We start from the raw sequence: 16,545 nt of genomic DNA on the forward strand, positions 1-16,545 counted from the left end.
AGTAGACATTTGAAAGGAAAATATATCTATTAGTCTGTCTGCAGGTTTGTCAAAGGCCTAGGAGACTCTCTGTCTTTATTAAGTGACTGAATAAGCACTGCTGAAATTTCCTCCAAGAAGAATGGCCGCCGTCAGGGTGAGTGCTCGTTAGTGGGCTTACAGCCAGCTGCTTGCTGTGGATGGAGTTATGCAGAGTAATAACTACTTCCTGCTAGTATTAGCTCTGTGCCCAGTGTCCGCAACCTGCCTTGGGGAACAGTCCAAGAAATACCCTGGCTTAAGCAAAGAGTGTTTAGGCCTTCTTTATCTGTCAGAAGGAGGCAGACAAGGGACCAACCCCATTTCCCTTCTTTTACATGCATGCAGTGCTGGGTGGAGGTGCAGGATCACCTGAGCTGGAGCGAGAGGCCCTGAGGTCCATCGTGGTAGCAGTTCAGAGCTATGACTTGGTTTGGAGCCACGCCTGACAGGCTGGAGGCTGATATGAAGTTTATCCTCCCCCTCTCGGGCCACTCAACTGGGTTGGAAAAAAATCACAGGTTGTCTTCCAAGATTTCTGGTGCTCCCTGTCTCAGGCCAAGCCAGAAACATCATGGATCATTTGCACTGTATTTCCGGCTTCCTGCTGCTGGTCCCAGCTAGACGCTGGGCATCGTGTACTTGCCAGCGATGAGCACAAACAGAGACCGTATGGGAGACCGCAACCAGGCTGGCACAAACCCCAGAACGGCTTTGTTTGAATTTGGGGTGATGCCCCTGGTCCTCCAAACTGCTTCCCCTCTTTGCAGCACTGGCAGTCATGATGCAAACTCCAGACCCAGGCCCTGTCAGTACCCCTCTATTGGCATGACATGACCTGGGCTTCATTCCTGGCAAAGCCTATTTAGAGTGCTGCCTGTACTGGAACAGAGGCCCCTAACTCCTGCTGAAATCAATGGGACTGAGGCACCCAACTCACCTAGGCACTTTTGAAAATCCCACTAAGCATCTATCTCCAGCTTTAGGAGCCTGAATATGCAGCTTTACCACTAGAGATGTAAATCCTTCTAAAGCACCTCTCCTTGTTTGCTTGTGTATTCCCTAAGCTTTGTTCTGTGCTGCATTGTGGATGGAAGACTGATGGGTCAGAAACTTTGTTATAACACCACTGAGCTAATTTTTCACTGTAGTTACAAAGAGGGAGGAGAAATTAGGTTACCATTTCATTTCAAGACAATCTCACTTCAATTTGTTCTAGCATTTATATTATATATTTCCCCAGCATCTACAATTTACATAATCACACATTTATTTGGAGTTTCCATCTTTGCTGGAGCTGCACGTTATGTTGAGTTAAACATGTGGAAGCAATAAAGGAAATACAAGGCTATAAATAAGACAAGTAATAAGGATACATAATGAAAGCCCATTCATCAAAAAGCTCTAAATGCATTTAAATTTGAAAAGTCTGGAAGAGATAAATACATATATAAAAAGACATTTTAAAATTCTGAAAGAGTGATGCAGTGGTGACACATGTTATTTTCCTCACTACAGCATTGTAACATGTGGATTCCTGGCTGCAAGCACAGTAACTCTTGGCACATGTGGAACAAAGTTTAGAGGCAGAGTCAATGCTGGCATTGTATTTGCTTGTATGTAGCAATGCTCAGAAACTTTCCCTGCAAGTCCGGCAGTTGTCACTGCAAGGGGAAATTTGTGACTCTTTAGATAAAGGAAGTTTATGCAAGTTTGTGAATCTTTGTACACGTTAACTTCTATGATTAGGTCACACTGAATTTTAACCCTAAAACTACCTATTTAGAATCCTATATTACCTATATCCTGTATCCAAGTCACTTCAATTTTGGGTAAAAGGGTACCACTCATGCAAAATTTGAGGTGGAAATGATGTTATTTGAAGGTTTGGGATTGGGCAAAATCAAACTTTTAATGGAAAGCAGGTTGCCTCGTTGACTCACCCCTCCATAGTACAAGGCCATTAAGGGCTGGTAATGTGTGGTCCTCATCCTTATAGCCCAGAAAATAAGGGGAGGGGAGGATCCTTCTCTTGGGGTAAAGATATTGCTGACATTCCTGAGCTGACTACCTCAGTGGCTGCCATAACAACTAGAGGGCTAGGAGAGGCAAGAGGACTGTCGCACTGGGTTGTGCTGGCCTCTTCTGCCACCAATGACAGAGGCAGGTGGAAGGTCCTGGGAAGCCCTGCTGATAAAGTAAGTGAGTGGGTAAAATCAGAAGGCCACAATGAAAACGGTGTCACATTTAACTACCACTAATTGCAACTTTTTACAGGTACTGGGCAATGTCTGCCACTCCTTTGAAGGCAATGCTGAAATGCAGTGGAATACACAAAATCAGCATTGTGGTCCTTTTGAGAGAGAATGTGATTTTGTTTAAGACACTCACTAATCCAAATTCAACTATTATCAAAGAGCCTCTGCTGAATGATTCCATTTCTTAACAAGGCAATAAAGTTCCATTGCCAACAGTGACAGCCCTAATTGTTATTGATCTTGCCCGAGAGGAAGGCGCTGGTTTTACAGGGACATCCTTGTTGTCACCAATTGAAACAATCTGACTTTGTTGTATCTAATAGACCAGACCAGACTAATTATAGAGCTAAGATCTGAAAGAATCATCCCTGAGCACTACCCAAACCCCTTTGTACAGTAGAGTGGAAATCTTTCAGTGCAGTAATGTTTGCACAAGAGACTAAGGGGAAAATGAGCTCCCCTGCAGGAGTCCAGAGGAGCATTTAAGTACATACAATAGAGCTAAGTATATGGCAGAGGAAATGGGAACTCTAGACTGGGAAGAGCAAAAGTGTCAGGTTTATTTTAATTGGTCTCTCCGTGAAACAGACAGGAAAGTATTCATCGAGTGTCCCTTTTCTCTCTCTGCATTTTGAGTTATTCGGTTGGAGAGGCCCTAAAATTGCCCAGGCAAATGTGCTATTGTGAATGTCTCGGGCAGAAGTGATTAGAGACAATCAGGCCATGCAGTAGATACTTCAGGCTCTCAGATGACAGTTTATACATTTTCAATGAATGATGTTTAATTAGAGCTGTAAGGGTTTGGGAAGCCAGATCCCTTTGAAAGTCTCTCCAAAATTCCCTGAAATCAGCTGAATTATACTTACTCGTTGCTGTATTACTTTACAGCATGCCTTTCTTTTGGCTTCAAGAGACTCTCGTCTCTTGCAGTGTGGCCTTGAGGCTAGAGCTGGCATATGTTACAGTGCCAGCTCTCAGGAAAGGTCTCTGTATTTTTTACCATCCCTCAGGCAGCTGCAGAATTCCAGCTGGATCAACAAACCCAAGGGGTGGCTCTTTTGCATTTCGCTTCTGAGCAGCCCCTGTGGCTCTGCTGACCCAATGCTCATCCACGACAGCTCAAAGAAATGTCTCATTAGACACTAGAGATGAATTAAAACAGTGCTGAGTCTCCCAAAGCCTGTTGGGAGGGGAGAGGGACCTAGTAGGGATGGAGCCATAGCGGAACTCCAGAGCTCATGGCTAAGTGGGGCTACCAAGACCCCTGGGCCAGCATCACCTCTGTAGTTTTGGTCCGTGTTCAGGAAATCCAAAAGGAACCCAGCAGTTTCCACTTCTAGTTTATATGGGGCCAAAAGCTTGTGAAAAACAAGCTCACATAATTGTCCTCAATGTGGGAAATCCCACGAGGACAGCTGATTTGGACGCCTTTCCAGAACGTCAGGAACTTCATGAATTCTGCCATTTGGGGCTGAAGTCTCACAAAATGTTGTAAAGTTTTCACACTACCCTATCCAAATCCAAACCTTTGTACCATTTTTTCCTTGGATGGAAACCCATCCTGGGTCTGATCTCACCTGTCTCACCTCTAGATTCTCACAGATTAGTCATGGCAGCATTCTGTCGGGAGCCTGCTCTGAGAGCATAGATAGTGCTGCAGGAAAGCCATGGAGCTGGTGGTCTTGGGGAACAAATCACGGGGCATTATTCCAGGTGATTTCTGATACCCAGACAGGAGGCCTCTGTCCTTCCTGAATGAATGTGTGGTCTGGCCAGCCTTAGCTCATGCTGCAAGACACAGTAGACGGGAATGCCAGTTCTTGTCTCTCAGAGCCCAGGGCGAGTGTGCAGCACTCAAAGTTAGGACAATATCTTTGACTTGTAAATGGAGCCCATCTGAGTTGGCTCATAGTATCCATAGGACCCCACAATGCCATTTTTCCAGAGTCACTTTTCAGAGCAGAGCTGTGCTTTAATGAGAATGCTTTGTACAAGGGGTGGGGCAGACAGACACAGCTCAGAATCAATTAATTAACCTGCAACTGAAGGGGGTCTCATTCAATGGGAAGCCAGACTTCCACTCTAAAACCTGGTGCCTAGTCTCTCTCAGTGACTGCTGGCCAACACTGCCATAAGTCTTTGTGGAGGAAGGAAACCAAAGAGCCCCAGCCCACAGCCACAAATCCATGCTGAAAGTTACTTGCCTTCACACTAAGCTGCTAAGGGATGAGTAAACATAATTCAGCTGATTTCAGGGAATTTAGAGAGACTTGCAAAGGGATCTGGCTTCTCAAACCCTTATGGCTCTAATTAAACATCATTCACGGAAAACATATTAACAGTCTGACTCACCTGTGTGTTAGTATTGCTAAAATAGGAATTAGACTTGTAACGATGTGTTTACAGTTTATGAAATGCTTGTAAATTGCTGCATGCACTAATCTCATTTAAAACATCTGTAACCCATGCTATAAGGTAATACTTAAGTGTCTGTTCTGTAAGTGAAAAACTGTTGGCTCTGAAACTATAAATCCACTCAGGAAAGAAATATCACCAGGTTTGAAACACTGATTTTGTCCCACGAGAAGGGGTTATCTCTGGCCGAGCAGGATCAAAGATCAAAGAACAAGGATTGTATTGATTGCTCCCAGCATATACATGAAAGGGGGATATGCAGAAGAGCTCAGCCCATCAGTTTGGACTTGAGGGAGATGGGAATAAAAATCCCTGACTAGAAAGAATTAGGGTCTTTTTATGCTGTTTGGACTCTAAGGGTATGTCTACACTGCAATTAAAAATCCACAGCTGGCCCATGCCACCTGACTTAGGCTAGTGGGGCTCAGGCTAAGGAGATGTTTAATTGCAGTGTAGATGTTCGTGCTCTGGCTGCAGCCCAGGCTCTAGGACTCTGTGAGGTGGAAGGGTCCCAAACTCAGGCTCCAGCCTGAGCCCTAAGGTCTACCTCACTATTAAATGGCCCCTGAGCCTGAGCCCCATGAGCCCAACTCAGCTGGCATGGGCCAACTGCAGGTGTCTAACTGCAGTGAAGCTATACCCTAAGGGATAAAGATTCCTAAACATAAGCAAGAGATCCCCAGCTACACTGATTTTCATGAGCTGAGGATCTAGCCTGTTTTATCTAATTGTTATGACTATACTTCAGGGGAAGGTCACAAGGTCAGGTCCTTCTCAGACAGTGTCATTGTAACATCAGAGATAGCTCAACCAATCACCATTTCTCGCCAGTTAATTTGCATGCCAAGATTCTATTAGGTAAAGGAAACTGCACATGCATCCTGTGAAGCAGTGGGCTGTCCCTGGTGGCGAGGTTTCGCATGTCAAGTGATCCCCTTCTTATTTTACCCCCAACTAGGGCATCATAGATGCACAGATTCCAAGACCAGAAGAGACCATTGTGATGAGCTAGTCTGACTTTCTGCATAACAAAGGCTAAAGAATTTCTCCACAATAATTCCTAGAGAAGCTCTTGCAGAAAAACATGCAATCTTGACTTCAAAATTGTCAGTGATGGGAAATCCACTATGGCCCTTAGTCAGTTGTTCCAATGGTTAATTACTCTCACTGTTAAAAATATACACCTTCTTTCCCGTCTGAGTTTGTCTAGCTTCAACTTCCAGCCATTGGATCATGTTATACCTTTCTTTGCTAGATTGAAGAGCCTTTTACTAAATGTTTGTTCACCATGTAGGTACTTATGGACTATAGTCAAGTCCTATCCTTTGACCTATCTAAACATACTGAGCTTCTTGAGTCTATCACTATAAGGCAGGTTTTCTAATCCTTTAATCATTTAATCAGTGCAGGCATCAGTCCCCTGCTGGCAAAAGTTCTCCCCCTTCTCCTCACATCTGTTGTGCTGTGCACAGGACACCCCAATGACCTGGATGGCATTAGACTCGCTGGTGTCCAAATGGTTTGCAGGAGGTACCATCTTGCCTTCAATGGGCCAAAGACACATTCCCTCACCATCCTGCTCATCATATGAACCTTCCCCTGCCAGGTGCTCTCTCAGCAGGGTAGGGCTTCATGAGCCAGGGCAGCAGGTTGGCTCTCCCAAAATAATGGTGGGCACACACAACATGTTGATATCCATATTATTGAGTGGGAAATAAAGTTCCAAATTGTCCTCATTGGAAAACACCACATCTCTGTAATACCCTGGCATCCCCTGTGCTTGCCAGTACCTCCCACGTTGGTGTCCCTGAACCTATCTCTACGATTGACCAAGGCCTGCATAATGAGTGAGTACTATCCTTTCCTGTTGACATATTCATGTGCACCTTGGAGGGGCAGACAGTGGGCACATGTGCACCCTCAGTGGCCCCAGCACAGTTCAGGATCCCCATTTACTTTTATTTTGGGGACATTAGCAATCTCCACCATCAGTGGGTGAAGCATAACAGTACCTGCCTCACAAACCACCATCCCCACAACCCCAACAGCTGACTTTCCAACACCAAACTTGTAGTCACAGACCTGTAGCACTCAGGGTAGCCAGCTTCTAGATGGCAACAGCAACTCACTTCTGGACTGGAAATGACCTTCCTCCTGTGTGTCCTGGTGCTGACGCTCCTCTCACAGCTCCATGAAGGTCTGCTTCCTCATGTGGAAGTTCTGTAGCCACTGCTGGTTATCCCATGTCTGCATCCCATCACTCTATGCTTGTGGCCCTGCTCCACAATTGCTGGTCAGCATAGGTGGACTCCACACCTATTACCCTGCATCAGCTGTCTGCACTGCTCCATGGCTGCATGCAACTTGCCTATCCGGGGGGACAAACTGTTGCTGAAATGCCCTTTGCCGTGTCTCATGCCCTATATCTGCCTCCTGTTGCTGAAATGAGAGTTGTGTTAATGCCAGGCGCTGGGATAGGTCACTGTCCTGAGCTGGATCAACTGTGGCACTGGTTGGAATGGAGGTTATAGACAGAAGGCTAAAGCATGCTAAGCAGGAAGTGGTTTATTTTACTTATTGTTGGGCTGAAAGCACTTTTTCACAGGGGCCCAGGAAGGACAGACAAGCTCTCCCACAAAACATTGTGAAAGAATTAATAAAGCAGTGCAGCTTACTGTGGCACTAAGACCCAGGCGATGTGCCCCTAGAAGTTCTAGCACCTCACATGGGTAAATGCAGCACCAGTGTGGACGCAGCAGGTTCAGGGATAGCTGTGCAGTGGGGGCGCTCACGGCCAGACTAGGCCAACCTGGGTGCTCAGCCCCAGGTGCCAGTTACACAGGTTAATGGGGCAGGGGAGGTGCAGTGAGGGCAGGTTTGTGTGTGTGTGCTGGAGAGGAGCACTGAGTGTCCTCTTGGATGTCCCCGTTCTGGGCTCTCTGGAAGGATGGAGATGGGGCCAGGCCATGTGGGCTTCTCCCAAGGAGAAACATGTGAAATCCCATCACTGGAGGTTGTTAAGAACAGGCTGGATAAACACCTGCCAGGGATGGTCTAGCTTTACTTGGCCCTGTCTCAGCGCAGGGCCTGGACTAGATGACTTCTCAAGGCCCCTTCCAGTCCTACATTGTTATGATTCTGTGTTTTCTGTGGGGGGGAAGGGTCTGTGAGACAGACAGAGACAGAGAAAGAGAGAGAGTGTCTGGCTAGGTGGCCAAGTGCAGATATGTGCAGATCTGTTTGTGTGGCGATACATCTTTCTTGCTTTATCTCAGCTAGGGCAGACAGTATCCGACTTGTCTGTGTTGGGCAGATGAAGCCCCGGGACAGAGCTCACGTTGTTTTATGCTTTTGATGCTGCTGTTTCAAAAAAAATCACTGTTGTTCTCACTCCCGCTTTGTCCGGCCTGGCTCCTTCAGGTAGGGGGAAGAGTGAATCGATACTGCTGCACTGCGTGTTCTTGGGCCTGGCTGTGGAGTGGGAGGTTCTCAGCTTGCACCTTCAACATCAGATATAACCTTTCAGGGGCACTTTGCTGCATTTTCAGGGACACTGAGAACTTCGGCAAAGGACATACAGCTCCTAGCCCTACCCCAGTTCTGCCCCTAGGGGTGCAAAGGGGACTGAGTGCTGCACTAAAAATACCTGATTGCCCCATCCTGCTTTGCACTCCAGACAGGCACAGTGCTTTAGTACAGTGGTTCTCAATCTTTCCAGACTACTGTACCCCTTGCTGGAGTCTGATTTGTCTTGCATACCATTAGGAGTCCCAGCCCAGGCTCCTGCATCCTAGGCATGGCCTTTCCCCACATGGTCACCCTGCCTGGCAGCTAACTCCATCACAGATCATGGCCTGGGAGGTGTTCAGCTCCCGGGCAGAGCCTTAGCTAGTTCTTCACACTGTGTTCTGCATTCCTGGGTGATTCCCTTATTCGGCTACTACCCAGAGATGTGTAAGTAACTGATAACGATCCCCAGCATTCCCAGTTAGCACGATCAAAGGGAGGACAGGTTAAAAAGACCATGCTCTGGTGTGTGGGGGGTGTGCACTGGAGTGGGGGAGACTCTGGAGGAGGGGCTTTGATCTCTCTACTTATCTTTTCCCTTTTCCTTTGGGGTTTTCTGGTTTGTTTCAGGAGACATGGTCATTCTGGCGGGACAGGCAAGAACAATTAGATCCCAGTGCTATTGGACCAGCCTAAATGTTTTCAGCTGCCTAGGGCCAATCAGGCCCCGCAACGAGGTGATGTTTTTATGAATCTGTCAGATCATTCTTGGGAATATTACAGTAGTCTTCCACTCTTCCTGCATTAATGTCAGATGCTGGAGCCCTTTCTGGCCCCAGTCTCTGATCTTGTAGGGATCTTACACTTCTGAAAGATTTTCACACTTCCATTTCTTTCTGCCAAGCACCTCATTTCAATGCCCCAACCTAGTTTCAGGCTGTGAACCTTCTACCTTGGAACACATTCATGTGATATACCTTACACACATGCTCACACACATACAAGCCGTCACAGGGACCACTTGTAGTAAGGAGAGAATGACCTGCTGAGGTGATCTGCGAGCTAGTTCTGCACCCCTGGCAGGTTAGATGCTTCAAGCCCAATCGAATATATGATGCAAAATTCCCACAGATGAACTGCATCATTTAGCACATGGCTGATGTATTGTCTGTGAGAACCGAGACTGTCTTGTTTGTGATATGGGGCAAGAATGTCTGACAAGATAGGCGGACTTCCCTGAGTTCCCTGAGATTGATATGGAGCAAAAGCTCCTCTTGGGAGTCCTAAGATGCCCCAGGTGGGCTCCCCAGCCCAGTGCCAAAGCATCAGAGACCAGATATGCGGCCGGACAAGGCCTTGTGAAGGATACCCCCACACAGACTGTGCATCAGTCTAATCACCCTGTCAGCAAGTCGAGGGTTTGAGATGGCACCGTGAGAAGGTGATGTCTGGAAGGATAGTATACCATAGCAAGCCTTGGCCACTGTCTTGCCCTCCTCCACAAGGGCAGAGAACTCCTGCTGGTTGTTCTGGGGCAGTTTGTCCTTCATTACTTGGAACATATTAAAATCATAGCAACCCAGCAAGGCCTGCTGACTTGCTATGCAGAGCTGTAACACCCCCCACCACCCTTCTGTGGAATAGGCTTTCCTCCCGAGCAAGTCTAGCTTCTTGGGATTCTTCACCTTTGGGATGGGCCCCACCTGGCCTTAACGGTCCCTTTTGTTGGCAGCCACCACCACAAGTGAACCAGGGGGAGGGTGCGAAAATAAAGATTCAAAACCTTTATAAAATACTTCCGCTCCATCCGTTTAGCTGTAGGAAGGAGGGAGGCTGGGTTCTGCCACAGAGTCTTGATGGGCTCCACAATCGCCTCATGAAGGCGAAGAGCGACTCCTGCGGAGCCTGCAGCCGCCAAGATGTCCAAGAAGCCATGAGCTGGCTCCTTCATGACCTCCACCTGTATGTCCAAGTTTGATACCATTCACTTTATTAAGTCCTGGTGGGCCTAATAATCGACCTGGCATGCAGATGCCCCCTTAGATACCAGTGTGTTGTCTGTCTCAAAGGAGGAAGAGGCTTGTGATGTTGCCCTAGCCTCTACTCTGTCCTCTGAATGGGGTACCTGTCCCGGTTATTCAGTACCAGTCTTAGCACTGGATTTGAAACCAGTCTCTCCAAGACAACTGAGTAGGAATGCCTTGAACTGGTGTTCTGACCTGGGTGAAACCCCCATGGGTTCCAGAAAGGCCACTTCATAGGTGCTGGTCCCCATGGGCCAAGTGTTCTGGGGAATCATCATGCTAGAAACCCCTGTAGCTAGAGATGGTCGCAGGGAATGGCATGGACAGTCGCGGTGGTGCTCCTGAGCAGCAGGACCCAGCACAGGGGACAGTCTGGGGTGGAGTGGAAGTGTGTCTGGGGTGGACCAGAGAAGGGAGGATATGGATTGGGGTCTGTAGCCTGGGATGGAAGGGTGGATCTGTGCCCCTGCCATGGACCAAAGGGGTCACTGCAGCAGAGAAGCAAGATAGGGCATCCCTGAGTAGCCCATGCCTGTGCCGGAACTACACCAGCCCTTGCAGCCCCTGATGAGAAGAGGTACAAGCTCCCCTCCGCACATCCCTGGAGCAGAAGACGGGGTGCTCTGGCCCATGGTTTCCTTTTAGTGTCTGGATTCTGCAACCATACAGCATGCCCAGCCTTCACTGTGCTGTTCAACAGAGCCACTCAGGGCAGGGCAGAGCAGGGCAGGGCAGGTGGGAGAGGATGCCTCTTTTCTCATGCCAAATGACTGAGCAAGGAGAATGCCTCCTGGTTCCAGGGCTGTCAGGGCCTTCCATGCTCACCGTAACGGGCCTGGCCCCCAAGCAGCAGAGGGCAGCAGTTCAGATGCACATGAGGGAGAGGTAGAGCCGGAGCTCTTCATGATAGCAAGAAGGGCTACAGGACAACATGGAGAGCTGGGGCTTCAGATGAGGGGACAAACTGCCTCTCCTCTGCATCGATTCCTCGTGTTGCAACGAACCATGAGAGGGAAGGATTAGGAACCAACAGCGGGAAGGAAGTCAGAGAAATGGTTTCTAGTCTGTAACAAATTGGCCAATTTTCACTTTCCAGCCTTAAGGTGATAACCTTGGTCTTTGTTTCAGCAGCTAAAACCTGCATGATGATGACCAGCCAGATCTGTGTCTCAGGAAGAAATCAAACAAAACTCCCTGAGATGCCACTGTATAGGGCACTAGATAATTCCTCAGAGCCCAGTGTTACTCTTGTCTTTCTATAGCAACCTTGGGATAAACAGCTGCAGAAGACGAGCTGAATAAAGCTGACCTTTGCGATATACTAGTGCAGTCACTGCCCTGTGGAGGAAGGCTGGCTGCAATGGGTGTGCTGCATCTTGGTGAGCAAATGTTACCTTTCAAAGTTGGTTAATAAAACACAGAAACACATGTGCTTCAAATTACTCATTAGCCATAGAGACGCTTAGGAAAAAGAGGTGGGTGTGGATCAAGGGATAGCTTGCTCTGAAGCTGGAGAAATACATGGGTCAACGGCTGTGAGATGGGCAATTCCTGCAGTTTTGATATTTTGGCTTTTAGCTGGCAGCCTCCTCTTGAGCGTTAAGCTGGGTGGGAACATCAAAAATCAGCTCCTTCTGCTTTTGGTTTTTCCAGCATCAAAAGCCCTTCGCTGCCTGCCAAGCTACTCCAATCTCTGTTACCCGAACACATCAGCTCCAGCAGGAAGGGACCGAGATGCCGAAATGTATCATCCTAGAGATCTCAAATGCTCTACAGTTGCAGGTTCTGCTTTGATTAAAGAACACATTGCTAGGAGGTGGGCTTTGAAGTTGAGAAAGAGTTTAAACTGAGCACTTCAGTTTATGGTGACAACAAGGGGCTATTTGACATACACAACATATGGACTGTCACCTACAGCGCTGGGCCGTGGGATGTGCAGGAGCCAAGGAAGTGTTTCAGAAGCCAACTCTCGTGTGTATCCTTAACACGCCAAGCTCAATGGGTCACTGGAGCTGTGTGTGGGCAGGGCTGAGAGCCAGCGCCAGGCATCCTGCGCCCACTGCAAAATCAGAGAGCATGTATGACCTACATGGTCGCACCAGCCCATTGGGAGGCTCTTGTGCACAATGCTGCTAAAATCAGCACAGGCAAATCACACTAAGGACATGTGCAAAACTCATTTTAACAACCATGACTCTACCTGCTGAACCTGATTGATGGGATTTGCCCAGCTTCACTATTCACAAACACAGCCATGGCTACCATAGCCCCTCACCAAGTAGACCCCAGAGTTTCACAGTACGCGGCTCAGGCCCTAGCACTGCACTAGAGTCAGTACCATGCCTTGGGCCATGACTATGCAATAATAGCATCATGTGCTGTCCACTTCCTCTCACTGCAAGGCCAGGAAGGAAATAAACTAGCACAGGTTTGTGGTTTCTGTGATACAGTCTCTAGCACCCTCTCTCAGTGTGACTTGGGCAAGGTACTCAGTCTCTCAGTGCCTCAATTCCCCATGTAAACGCTAGAGAGAATAATACCCATTACCTCGTGGGGGTAGAGAGGCTACGGTAGTTTCTGTCTAGGAGCTGCTCAGAGACTGTGGTGATGCTGTGCCTACAATATGTAAGAAACCCCCCTTGTGCCAACACAGACACAGGGGAGCCCTCCTGCCCTATCTCAGCCAAGGGCATGGACAGAAGTGCCCGCTCCCGTTGCCATCAGCCTGTGGCAGGGAATCTGAAGCCCCAAGCAGGAGAGGAGAGGTGACATGGGAGTTGGTCACAGGCCCACTTGGGAGTAACACCCCACCTATTATATGGAACCATCCCTGCACACACACTCACCTCTGCAGGGCCTCCAGTGCAGGGGGTGTAGTGGAGCATTTGGGGAGCTCCTGAGGTAGGCCAGGCAGTGGCTCGAGGCCACAGCTGCTCTGAAAAGGCAGGTAGTTTCCTCTCCTTTGCACTGCCTGAGTAAGGCAAGCAGAGCAGGGCAGTGAGTTTTCCCCACCGCGAAACTGCAGGACAATGGTAGAGAATGCAATGGTCCTGGCTGCTACAGAAAGGCCATGGGTTCTCTAGTGATCAACGCAAGTGATCAGGGACGGATATGCCCGACGACAGCATCTCCTGCAGCACAGATACCGTGTGCAGCATGCATCAGCAGAAGCTCATAGCAAGGCGCACTCCCTGCAAATAGCAACCCTGGGTTCTGTATGGGGATCTCATGGCTGCCACCTCCTGAGGCCTGTCCCTGCTGCCAATTCAGAGTCTGCAGTGAGTGGTTGTACGTTCAATACCAGTGCACTGCTACTACTCCCTCGCTAGCTCCATGAGACATTGCACCTGGCCCTCTCCAAACAAAACTAGTTTGGCCAGAGCCTAGCACAGAAAAAGCAGAAAGCTGGGTATGTCTAGTTCCAAGAGCTGGGTCAGGGCTGCTGCATGGCCTCGGTGATGCCAGGGGCTTCCCTCAGGCTGTGCAGGGGCAGAGCAAGCTCTGCAGTCCAGCCTGGAAAGAGGTTCTTTGTCTGTTTGGTGCTCTCCCTGGCTTTCCTGCCAACTGGGGAAGGTCTCTGTGCAAAGGGGGTTGCATGGCTGTGTTATTTTTGTAGGACCATGAGTACTTTGCCAGCTGTGTGTTTGGATAATGCACTCCTCGCCAGGTAGCCAGGCCACCAGAGCTGGCTAAGCTCTCTGCTGGCCCCTAGTTCACAAGGCTTGCATTCTTTACCCTACTCCTGCTGCATCAACAGCTGCGTGAAGAGGAGGGATCAAGAGGAGGGATGGTCTTCGGTGCCTTTTGCAGGTGGCAGGAGGACTTGCGGGTCGAGTGGGGGACTCTGAGTTTTGTTCCTGCTTCTCCCAATAACTCCCTTTGACCTGATCCAAAACCCATTCAAATCAATGCGAGTCTTCCCACTGAACTCCATGCATGTTGGCTCAGGCCTCTGTGACCTTAGGCACAATTCCCTGGACCTCAAAGGGACGGTGGGAGAAGGCAGCAGAAACTGAGCAGGAAACTTTGCTCCTTTTTACCACTGCCTGTGTACTGGGAGAGAAGGTACAATGTGTGAGCTCTGGTGCAACTGTAAGGGCCACGTAGCACTGATGTGGCACAGCTGCCCAGGGGAGGACTCACTGACTCATGGCAACCTCAGCAGCAAGGAAGTGAGGTGTCTGCTCCACAGAGGTCCTACCCTGGGCTAGGTGAGAGGTCATTCCCAGGTTTCCTCTTCTCTTCTCTGTAGGTTCTTGTACCACACTCATCACTGCAGTACTCCAAGGCCAAGTGTGCCAATCTGGGCACTGCAGGGACAAATATCTGCTATCCCCTGACTTTCACCACCCGACAGCTCTAGGATTTAGATGCTCCTCCTAGAGGTCCTGCTCTTAGTGACATGTGTGGTGTGACCCAAGAACCCCTTGGGGATAACTGGAAGAGGGTGCAGGGGGTGCATAGAGATTTTCAGGGATACTTTGGGTTAGATATATGCATAATAGTTCACTGAAGGACAGCATGAGGTCTCTAGCAAGAGCCAGGAGCCCACTGGTTGATATAATCATTGCATGTACAGATAATAGCTAAGGAGTTACGTATCTATACTAAGATTATGTTCTCAAGGTCTTGGCGTTAAGGTAGGTCACCAGACGTTTACATTCCTTATATATGTTCCTTTCAGGCAGCAGGTAACAGACCCCTAACTCCCAGTCTGGTCAAGGGGTTACTGTGTATTCTATGCCTCGCAGTGTCAGCCTATCTGCACACTAAGCCACAGGCAAAACAAGAGACTGTGAAATCTACGAAAGGAGATCTGCAAGCAAGATTTAAAAAACAGCAGGGGTGGGGTCCTGTTTATGAATAAATACAAAAGATGAGACTGGTGTATCTTGAGGGGGGAAGAAACACATTGAATCCTTCACCTAGGAGGCAAGATGACAGCAGGCTTCTGTCATGCCAGGAGGGTTCACAGCCCACCTAGCTGTAAAGCACTGCAAGGATTTGGGTTGAGCCACACTCTACAGAGGCAGAAGTATTTTGTTAATTAAGTCTAGGCTCTAGATCATGTATTATGATTTTTCAGACCACCATTCGTTTCCAGACAGCTACACCTATGTTGCATGTGTGTTGCTTATTGTATCCTTGTGATAGAAAGAGCTCTTTGAAAGCGCTTTCTGGGCCCTTGTTCCCCTAGAAGCAAGGTCTGATAGTCCCCCAGTCCCTTCTGCTATATGTGCGTTTTAAAATGACATTTCATGACATTATCTATTCTCAGTCACTGTGAAATACTAAACCTTGTTCTGGCTAATAACTCAGCTCTCTCCTGGAAAGGCATAAATTGGCGACCCCAAGCACTTCCTTAGTTAAATATTAGGAGAAACAAAACACTCAGGCTTCAAAAATGCTTCCCTTCAAAGCAGAGATGACCATTTTGTTCACCTGTTGTTAAAATGCCAGTCAGAGCAGAGTTCCGGTCAATAGAAGGGGCAGGCATGTATCTGCTCTAGAAATGCCTCCATCCCAAGATGGAGTGATGATCTGATTTCATTCTCATCTGCTCTCCTCTCTGGGCTGGGTGTTAGGAGGAAATACTTCACATATGCTTGTTGCTCTTCAAAACATTTCTTTTGAATCACATCCAAACCATGAACAATAGTTCACATAGAAAACAACAATTCTGTAATGTTAAGCTTGTTTTGCACATTCTTGTGGTTTGAGTTGATCAAGCATTATAAGAAATTTTGCGTCAACTTTAATCTGTATCAAATGTGAAATTGCACAGTAGAGCTTGTAAAAGGCAACATTTGTTAATTTGATCTGTTTTATAATTTGCTAATTCACTGCAGATGTTTGATGTTAATTTATTCCCCTTTCTCGTTTAGTCTGTAAAATGTGTTTTGAAATGGGCTTGGCTATAAAGACTGCTTTCCAGAGAGAAGGCAATAGGAGATTTGCTTTGGCAGAGTACAGAGCAGTTTGGAAGATGGGGCAAAGGACAAGGCTGTTTATGTCTTAGGAGTACTAACAATCGTACCTCACCAGTCCCAGTGGAAGGAAAGGACTCTTTAGCCACTCTTCCCTAGACCTAAATGTATGCTACTTTCCCAGTAATAGCAAGTCTGCCCCCAGAGTTGTCCTTCCAGTGAAGAGTTAAAGGGAAAAGGAAATGAAGAATGGGTCAGTGTCTAGATGCACTAAAGCAAACAAATTGTGGTTTGGTTTGGGGGTTTTGGGGGGTGGGGAATTTTTTTAATATAGCATTTGCTAAATGTGTTGCCCACTACAAAATATATCACACCCCGCAATATATCATGTACTCC

Source organism: Gopherus flavomarginatus, chromosome 6 (genome assembly GCF_025201925.1).
Source record: "Gopherus flavomarginatus isolate rGopFla2 chromosome 6, rGopFla2.mat.asm, whole genome shotgun sequence".
NCBI lineage: Eukaryota > Metazoa > Chordata > Testudines > Testudinidae > Gopherus > Gopherus flavomarginatus.